Genomic DNA, 10,427 nt, shown 5'->3' with positions numbered 1-10,427 from the left:
TGTAAGCACTTTTTTTCTCCTTTAGGTTTCAGCTCTAGGAAAAGAAGTTTATCTCAAAAGTTCCCTATTGCTGACTTAGAAATCCAATTCCATCATATCTATGGATAAGAGTGCCTCTGAGTATTATTAAATGATGTGGAATAGATGGATAAGCTTTAGATATTTACCAGAAAATCAGAGTATAATTCTTTCTCCAAGAAAAGAAACTTAGCAATTACATTTAAAAAAAAAAGTTTTGTTAATCCCCATAGAGTGCCAAAAAATAGGAAAATAGAAAAAATGTCTGAAACTTGCTGAATCTACCCCAGTTCTGGCCACATATCAAAACTATTTAGGGAATAAGATTATTTATTGTCCTTCCACATTTAAAAGAAATTCTTAGTTTAAAAGAAAGAAAGAAGCTGAGCAAACAATTCTGCCCTTAAAGGTTTGAAAAGCTTTCCATTTTAACATCCTTTTAATTTAAATAAATGTCCTACTCTAAAAAGAACACCATTCTCATGGAATTTCCATGGGACATAAATTGGCACACACTTTTGATAAAGAATTCAGTAACATGTGTCAATGTCTAAATGTATAATAACCATCAATATCTTTCCTTAAAATATAACCTGATATGATAATTGGACAAATACACACCTATATCTATATATTTACATGTGTATGTGTGTATATCTGTCACAATGTTCACTGAAACACTTTTATAACAGAAAATTAAAAAATATACTAAACATCATTCATAAGGAATCAATTAATAAAATATAGTATATATAGAATATGTAATCAACAGATACTGCTCAGCAATTCCAATGTATATTTTCAATCCTTGGCAAATAAACAGTTTCCTAATAAATTTCCACATGAGGATAGCAGTTATAGAACAGTATATACAGCAGGTAAAATTGTGTGTGTGTACACAAGTTAGATATAAAAACAGAGGCTTATAGAAATTTTAACACTACTTAACTCTCCTTGGAGAGAGTGTAGGTGATTTGTAATTCCTTAAAAAAATTACTAACTAATTATCATGGGCATGTATAATTTTACAGTAGAAAAACACTATACATTCTTATTTTTAAATAAATAGAAACTATATCTGGACGCAGACAGGAAAATAGGTGGAGCCTTAAGGTCATGATGAAAGAGTTCCACATCAGTTAATTTTCACGTGAACAGGCCACACTCTCGTAATAATGCTTGTGATTACAATTAATTTTATTAAGTCTACAACTCTGCTTATCCAAAGTGTCTTTTAGCCATTTTCATACAAACACGTAATGTATACTTAGAACACTTGGGACACCTGATTGGGTAGACAACAATGTATACCTGGGTAAAGATGAGGAGGTACTCTCTTTCTCATGTAGTTCTTTCTATGTGACTAGCTTCGGCTTTTTTTTTTTTTAATTTTTTTAACGTTTATTTATTTTTGAGACAGAGAGAAACAAAGCATGAATGAGGGATGGTCAGAGAGAGGGAGACACAGAATCTGAAACAGGCTCCAGGCTCTGAGCTGTCAGCACAGAGCCCGACGCGGGGCTCGAACTCACGGACCGCGAGATCATGACCTGGGCCGAAGCTGGCCACTTAACCGACTGAGCCACCCAGGCGCCCCTAGCTTGGGCTTTTTAATGTATCTCTGAATGTCACATACAATCCAGCAGATCTGATGGTATATGAAGTATCTGTGGCAGACAGCAGTAAGGTACTGAGCCTTTGGCACTCCTTCTGTAGTAGGTAAATCACAGTACACTGTAGGTAAATCACAGTTCAAAAATCTAGGATTTTGGAGCAAAGTTATGCTCTGTACACAGTTACTCTCCTTTAAGAAACAGCTTCCAGCTTCTTCTGGTAGTAGAAGAAGCTCAATACTTGGCCATGGGACACCACACTAGTGTGCAATCTGAGATCACCATTACAAACTCAGCGTTGTCTCACTCAACCAGCTATTTGGGCAAGCACCCTCAAGTAGAGGTGTTTTATGGAAGATTGAGCTTCAGCAAATCCCAAAAGCACAATAAAGTTACATGAATAAGTATCTCAGATTTTCCCAATTCCTACCTACTGCGTTGCTTCTTGTTTTTCAACCCATGCCTATGACTTCATGGAGAGTTTCCTACAGCCAAATGATAAAAGAAGAAAAATTTAGGCCTGGTTTCCGGATGGTTCTGCATGATATGCTGGCAATACTTTAATGTGGATGACCACAGCATTGTAGTCCCACTCAAGGGTAACTTTAAAGGAGAATGGTGACAGAAAATCCACCAGTCAGCAGAACTTCAAATAGTGTACCTGGTCGTTAATTTTGCTTGCAAGGAGTGATGGCAAGAGGTATGAATCTACACTGATTCACAAGTAATGTCTGAGTGATCAGAAACTTAGAAGAAGCACAACTGGAAAATTAGTGGCAAGAAAGATTTTGAGGGAATGATATGAGCACAGATTTCTCTGATTGGTCCAGGATATATTTTTGTTCCATGTAAAGACTCACCAAAAGCAACATTAGCAGAGGAGAGTCTTAATACTCAAATAAACACAATAACTTGCTTGAGTATCAGTCATATATCTTCCCCATTAACCCTTGTTCTTGTCCAACAGGATTATAAACAAAGCACCCATGGTGGCAAGGATGGGGGCTACACATAGGCTCAGAAACACGAATGTCCACTTATCAAGGCCAATCTGGCTACAGCCACTGCCAAATATCTATCTGACCAACATCAGAGACTTACAATAAGTCCCCATAGAGCAGCGTTCCTCACATGGTAGAGATCCTCAAGCTATTTACCAAGTGTCAGGCAGATTACATTTAACCACTTTCATTATAGCAGGGACAAAACTTAGTTCTCACTGGAATAGATACTCTGGATATAGATTTGCCTTCCTGCAATGTTTTTGCAAAAACCATCACTGTGGACTTACAGAATGCTTCATTCACCATCTGGGTATTCCACCCAGCATTGCTTCTCAACAGGGAACTCATTTTAGAGCAAATGAAGTGTGGCAATGGGCTCATGTTCATGGATTCACTGGTCTTGCCATGTTTCCCATCACCCTGAGGCAGCTAACCTGACAGAATGATGAACTGGCCACTTGAATAGTCAGTTGCAGCACCAAATGGATGACAATACCTTGCAGAGACAGGGTAGTGTTCTCCAGGACATGGTCTGTACTCTGAAATCGGTAACCAAAGTATGAATTTCCCTCATACCTAAGATTCGCATGTCTGGGAATCAAAGAATAGAAATGGGAGTAACTACTTCTACTATTTGTCTTAATCATCCATTAATGAAATGTGTACTTCTCATTCTTGCAAGTTACAGCTCTGTTTGGTTTAGAAGTCTTAGTTCCCAAGAGTGATATGTTTCCACCAGGGGATAAAACAATGGTTCCATTAAACTGGAAACTGTAAGCTCCTGATGTTAGTGCATGAAAAGCAAAAAGAGTGTTATTATACTGGATTTGGTGACTGGTTCTGACTATTAATAGGAAATTGTGTTGCTTCTACATAAGGAAGTCATGGAGGAATATGTCTGAGAGCAGATCATCTTGGGCATTATAAGTATTCCAATGTCTTATGATAAAAGTTAATGTAAAACTTCAACAACAGATAGGAAAATAGGTAAGAACACTAATGTCACAGACTTTAGAAGTGAAGTTTTTGAGTCACCCAACAGGCAAGAAATCATAACCAGCTGAGGTGCTTGCCAAGGTCAAAGGAAATATGGAGCAGAAAAGAAAGGTTATAAACACTATAAATGAGGACTGTAATCATTATCATTATGAGTATTTCCTCCTTGCTCTGATATGAACATTTGTAAATATATAGTTATTTCTTCTTCTACATTCTTTTGTTTTTTCTCTCTCCACCCTTCTCTTATCTATAGCTTGCTGCTAATCCTTCCTTTAATGTAAAATAAAATTTTGGGTTTTAAGTAATGTTGGACAAGATACCATGAAAATGAATAAGACATTTCAACCATCAATAGATGATGCTGATAATGGAAGGATTGTGGGAAGCAAAGGCAAGTCCATATTCAGAAGAAGTTTTTAATTCAAGTTACATCAAAGTGCTACCCTTTCCATGATGGAAGAAAACTAATTAAACAACTCCCACTAAGCAGACTAATCCCCCTGAGATTGGGGCTACACAGTTGTTACCCTTCAATATTGGCCAAGTTAGTCTCTGAACAGGGACAGTAGCCACATTAGCAATAGTGAGAGAAAGTCTATGTTTACAACCCTATGCCAATTAGATTATGACATCACTTTAACTAACTTGAGATTACAGAAAATTTCCAACATGTAGACTGGGAGCATTTCAACCCTTAAATAATGTATTCCTTTCTCTACTTTTCTGTCCACTGAAATGATACTGGATCTGGAGTCCTCTGAGATATTGACTGATTCAAGTTTTAATTGTTTCACACATATGTTACAGCTGTCATTCTGGCCAATTCCAATAGAACAGCATTCCACTGACAATCAAATAATTCTTGTGAATGAATACTGATTATATGTGCATTGCTCTTTATTAAACACAGTGGGTCACTTTTCCTTATTAAGTATAATACATGAAATGTATCCAGAATGACAGCAATCTCTTGTGTTTGGACAAGTGGAGCAAATCTCCATTCTTGATTCTTAAGCTGACTGCCACTGACTCTTTGTGAGCCTGGACAAGTCATTCACACTTTAAAAGTCTTGATTCCCCATCTGTAAAATGGGATAATTAAATAGACTTTGACATGTTCAGATGAAAGGGATGATGTAAGTGCAAAATAATCTCCTCATCACTATGAAGACAAGATTATTGTCTCATGAAAGTAAGTGTACTAGAAAAACTATGGTCAAAAGGAAAAAAAAAAACACTTAAGGAGATTCTTATAATTACAAGAGGCTAATTTGGCCAACTTATTAAGACAGGTATGTATTTTATTCCGTATATTATCTCCTCTGCAAGATAAAGATACTATCTTTGCAATTCTTTAATGATAGTAGTGTCTCAAAAGAGCAATTCACTATGATTTATAGTTCCCATGAGAATTTTAAAAGCATTACTCAATAATTTCTTTTAAATGTTTAAAATGGCCCCCATAAAGTAGATGTATTAATTTATTTTGTTCCTATATTTTGTTGTTTTGAGATTTACTATAGGTAAAAAGATGCATCTAATTCTTTTAGGTTGTAATACTATTTAGCTTCTGAATTTACCAAATTGAAAAACGGCAGGGATTTTCTACACAAGATTTAAACTCTTGTCTTGCCATTGGTAAATAGTACCAGTGAGACTATAATCTCAAAATCATAGATCCTGAGTGAATGTTAGCCAATTTTGATATTACTGTAAGGCATTCCTGCAAGTAATTTCCAAGCTTTACTTTTTTCAAACTGCATACCAAAATTGGGTACTGAGTTTAGGATTGCTTAGAACAAATTATGAAAATGCTAATTTAAATTCATAAATACAACAAAATAATCAAGGTTCTCCGTATAATCTTTTTCTCAGAAATATATTTAAGTTCTTTTGAGTACTTTTTAAGGCTATCTCTTGATCGATCCTATTTGCCAACCTAAAATAAAATATACTAAGAGAGACAGAGAGAGAGAGAGAAAATGTCTTCAGGGAAGGCATAAGTTTTTTCTGTAGTTCTAAACCCCCAAAGCCGCTGATTCATTTGTCCCATCTCTAAGAACTGCGAACACCTTTAAGTAAAATATTTATGTATAAACACAATATTCTCACTGTCATCAATTTATTTTCTGTAGATTAACCACAATAAAGTTTATATGTAATTGACAGTGACATAATTTTCAAACAGGTCCAAACTTAGAGCCACAAAGTGGTAGTAACTCAGTAAAAAACAGAGATGAAAATAAGCATCCCCAGGGTTGGTTTTCAGGGGTTGTAGCTCCTTGGCATCCTGCCCCAGTGAATGGAAATGTCCAATTAATGCATTCTTGGATTTTTAAAAGTAAGTGATTAGCTAGATAACTGCTCTAAGTCTTTTACCCAAGGAGATAAATCATCAATAGGTTCCTTTTACAATGCCAGAGAAGGATTTTATTCTCAAACATGTATGGACACAATTGTAAAATATTGTTGATCAATCCAAAAAGGAGCAATAAATTAAGCAAAATTTAAAGTGAAATAGCTATTTTTATACCTCTCCTGGATATGTTCTGAATATCTGGCTATAATTATGCATCCTACAGGTACATGTATGTGACATGCTGGGCTTCCCTGACTGTCATGAAAGAACTTGATACATGACCTTCTCCCTGTGGCTAGGGAGGAAGGTGGAGAATATTCAAAACCACGAAGTTCAGGGATATAGCTAACTTTAGAATGAACTGAGTGAACACTGACATATGAGTTCAGTGTTGTGAAAGCAGTCAAAAGTAGGGATTTAAGGCCAAAGAAAATTCCTGCTAAGTTATGAGGCAGCCCAGGATGACTGAATTAAAAAAGATCTAAGGGTTGTATGGAGATACATGAGCAAGGTCTAACTCGCTGAGAAGGAGAATGGCAAGGATGTAGCAAATTGTCTGGGAAGGTTTCCCAGAGGACCAGAATGAAAATCAGAAATAGGGCCAGAGCATGGACATATGGGGTGAAAGATGAAGTCTGATCATCACTTTGGTGTTCTGTGTAAGTTTTACAATTCAGTTCTCACAATATCAGAGGGAGGGACAGTAGTATCTTTATGAAGCTTAATATTAGCTACTCATATAGCTAGTAAGAGGCAGAGTCTGTACTAACACCCCAATCTTTCTGATTCACAGTCCATGATCTGTATAAGTACCTTTAATGTATCAATTTCAATTGATTTAATGTTTACAATAATTCTGATAGGTAAGTATTTTTAATTGCCATGTTGTAGACAAGAACACTGAAATGATGAAATCTGTCCAAGGTCACGTAAGTAGTAAATAGCAAAAAAGACAATCATTCTGAATGCTAGGGGAAGGTAACAGAACACACATGTTGTTGGGATTAAAGTTCCTACTACGATCCCATACTTTATTCTCAGTGATGCAAGCACTGGTTAGGGAAGAGACTTCGGACATAATGCAGATAAAGATTGGCAAGTATGTCCACCAGTTACAAACACATTTAAAACTGTATCCTGGGGCATGTGGGTGGCTCAGCAGGTTAAGCCTCTGACTCTTGGTTTCCCCTCAGGTCATGATCTCACAGTTTGTGGGATTGAGCCCCCACGTTAGGCTCTGTGCTGACAGTGTGGAGCCTGCTTGGGATTCTCCCTCTCCCTCTCTCGCTGCCTCTCCCTTGCTCACATGCACGCAGGCATGCATGCTTTCTCTCTCACTCTCCAAATAAATTAATAAACTTCAAAAAAAATAAATAAAAATAAAAATTTATCTTAATTGAGGGAAAAAAAAGGGACCACGATTTATCAAACCCTCTTTACTAGAAGTCAAAAGATTAGCAATTCAGGATACACAGAAGGGCTGGCAATTCTTGGCAGGAGCTGCCTGTGAGAGCAATAAATATTCCAGGTAGGAAGTGTGGGGCTATATCCAATAGGGAGGTTTCTATCAGCCACAGAGATGCCATGGCCGAATGGACAGATAGGAGCAGAAGCCAGAAAACAGAGCCAGATATTGAAAGTTAGGAAGACAGCCAACCCATGAGTGAAACCAGAATTACTAATCAGGAACGAGGCCAGAGAATATGTGAAAGTTGGCAAATAAGAGTGCTCTAAGAGCACAAGATATATAAAATGGCAGCTCCCCACTTCCCCGCCCCAATAGCCTATAGATTATGCAATTACCATTGGCTAAACATGGAATTATTATGCTATACCTTACAAGGAATGCATACAATTAGGAAATATATCCTGATTGTCTGTGTCCTAGTTGCTACACATACAGTGAAAAACAAGACAAAGACCCTGACCTCAGAAGGCTTACACTTTGCTGTAGAAGACAGATAATAGAAAAATAAATATATAAAATATGGTTCAACAGTAGTTAGTGCCAAGAGCAATACTTGAAAATGATGGGATGGGAAGCTTAGAACTTTAGAGAGAGTGAACATGTCAAGGAGAATGCCTTTGAGGTAGGGACATTTGAGCATAGACAGGAATGAGATTTAAAAAACTAGACCTGAGAGTATCAGTGGGAAGAGAGCAAAAGGAGAAAACCCATGAAAATAAACACACTTCATGTGTGAGCAAAAACAAGAAGACCACTGTGCTAGCACAGAACGAACAAGATAGGATGAGGTGGAAGAGAGAGGCAGGGTTCAGATTATGTAAGGCCATGTAGGTAAGGATGTTGGTCTAAATTTGAGCAAGAAAGTGACATCTTCAATCAACATCTTTAAAAGGTCAATAGTGACAACAGAAACTAGTTAGCTCAGTAGCCTAGGTGCAAGAAAGAGGATTGCAGCTTGGACAAGGGTGGTGGTACTTATACAATGGTAGTCTTTGGATGCAGGGTGTCTGTTGAAGGTAAGGGTAAGAGGATTTGCTCAATCAATATTTGGGTATGAAGGAAAGAAAGGAGTCAAAAACAACTTTCTAGGTGTGTTGGCTTAAGCAACTGAATAATTAGAGGTGTCATTTATTAAACGGGAAGGCTGGGAAAGGAGCAGGGGTCAGATGTTGGTAGGGAGAGGCAGTGAGTGGTGAACAAGGCACATTTGATCCAGGGCTCAGTATCGGAAGTGTTCAGTTTAAGAGGACCACCAGCCATCCAAGCAGAGATACTGAGTTGCAATTGTAGACATGCTTTGGAGTTCAAAGAAAAGGTCCACGCAAAAACTGTACACTAAAAGTCATCAATGTACACATGGTATTTAAAGTCATGGAACCAGAGAAGACCCAGAGAACCACTTAAATAGAAGCCCTCTCACTAGAAAAAACAGAGGCTGGAAAGGGTTGGCTAGATGCCTCATGATGGTCACCTACCTAGGAGGAGGGCGACGAAGATATCTCCAAGTTCACTATCTCAGCGTATACTTTCCAAAACCCTTTAATATATCAATACTGATTTGATAATCTTCATAGCAGCTTTGTGAAGCAAATATTTTATGACCATTTATATGGGAGAAAATACTTTCCAAATTGCACACAACTAGTAAATTACAAAACATATGCATCCTATGAAAAGTTAAACAAATTAGTATTTAAAAAGAGAGGCTCAGAAGATGAACTACATACATGCATCCAGTTCTAGCTCCAGTGATTGTTGCTATGTGACCTTGGACGAGTTAACAAAACTTTCTCTTCTTCAGTTTCTTTATCTATAAAATAGAGATAATAATAGTACCTCTCTTACGGAGTTGTTGTGATGGTTAAAATTTAAGGACTATGAAGAGTTCCTGGCACACAGCAAGAGTTATAGGGGTACAGCTAGGATTTTATCTAGGTCAAAGGCAGTAGAGTAGAATGGTTAAGAGTGAGTGCTATTACCAGATTGCCTAGCAATGCACTCTGGGTCTCTGTTCATTGACTGTTGGACATTATGTGAGTTAATCTACCTGGGTGTAAGTTTCCTCATTTATGTACTGGGTATCAGAAACATAAGCACCTCATAGGATCACTGTGACAACCTGAAACATTAATGCACCTCTAGCATTTAGAACAATGCATGGCACATAATAAACGCTCAATAAATTTTAAGTATTGATATCCACTCTAGATCCATTCCAACATCCAATATAGCCCAACTGCATCCTGGGCGTCAGAAAATAACTATTATGAGAAACGTAACTCGCACACTTACAAGAGCTCAAATTTAACAAAACTCACCCTTTGAAAACTTTTATGAATCAAACATATAAATATTTAGAGGCTTGGTTGACACTAATCACCATCAGTGCTTTCATTACAAGGCAATAAACACCAAGAATTTTCATGAGAGGTATTGTGAGTAGGACAGATGCTTTTGTTCATAAATCAGGTGGTGACCTCAATCATTAATAAACAAATCATGGCCAGAGCAGCGAAGAATGTAAAGAGTAATTTGGTAAGGAATCCAATAAATTTATTCAACACAAATAATCAAAACAAAGAATTTATTCTTAATCCTGCCATGCTAATGGCTTCTGTTAAAATGAAAATGATTAAATCAAATTTGGCTTTAATTTGTTGAGACTAGATGCAGTTTCCCCAATGTGATAAATTACTGTGCAAGTCAAATAACGTGAAATTTACTATGAGCCTGCTGTTGCATGAAAGTGGAATGAAACAAGAAACAATCCAAGAGTTATTTAGCATATACCTCACTGAATTCAAGAAGGGAAAAGTATTATTAAAACTTCACATACCTTAACTACTATTGATCTGTTGTTATAGAAAAAAGTGACTTTTACATCAAGTCTGGTATATATCAAAATCTCCCATGCAATGGCCTACTGTGTGTGTCTTGGGACAAACCATTATCTGTGATCTGAATGT

Source organism: Herpailurus yagouaroundi, unplaced genomic scaffold (genome assembly GCF_014898765.1).
Source record: "Herpailurus yagouaroundi ecotype Mexico unplaced genomic scaffold, PumYag 77, whole genome shotgun sequence".
NCBI classification, from domain to species: domain Eukaryota; kingdom Metazoa; phylum Chordata; class Mammalia; order Carnivora; family Felidae; genus Herpailurus; species Herpailurus yagouaroundi.
This window is presented reverse-complemented; position numbering follows the sequence as displayed.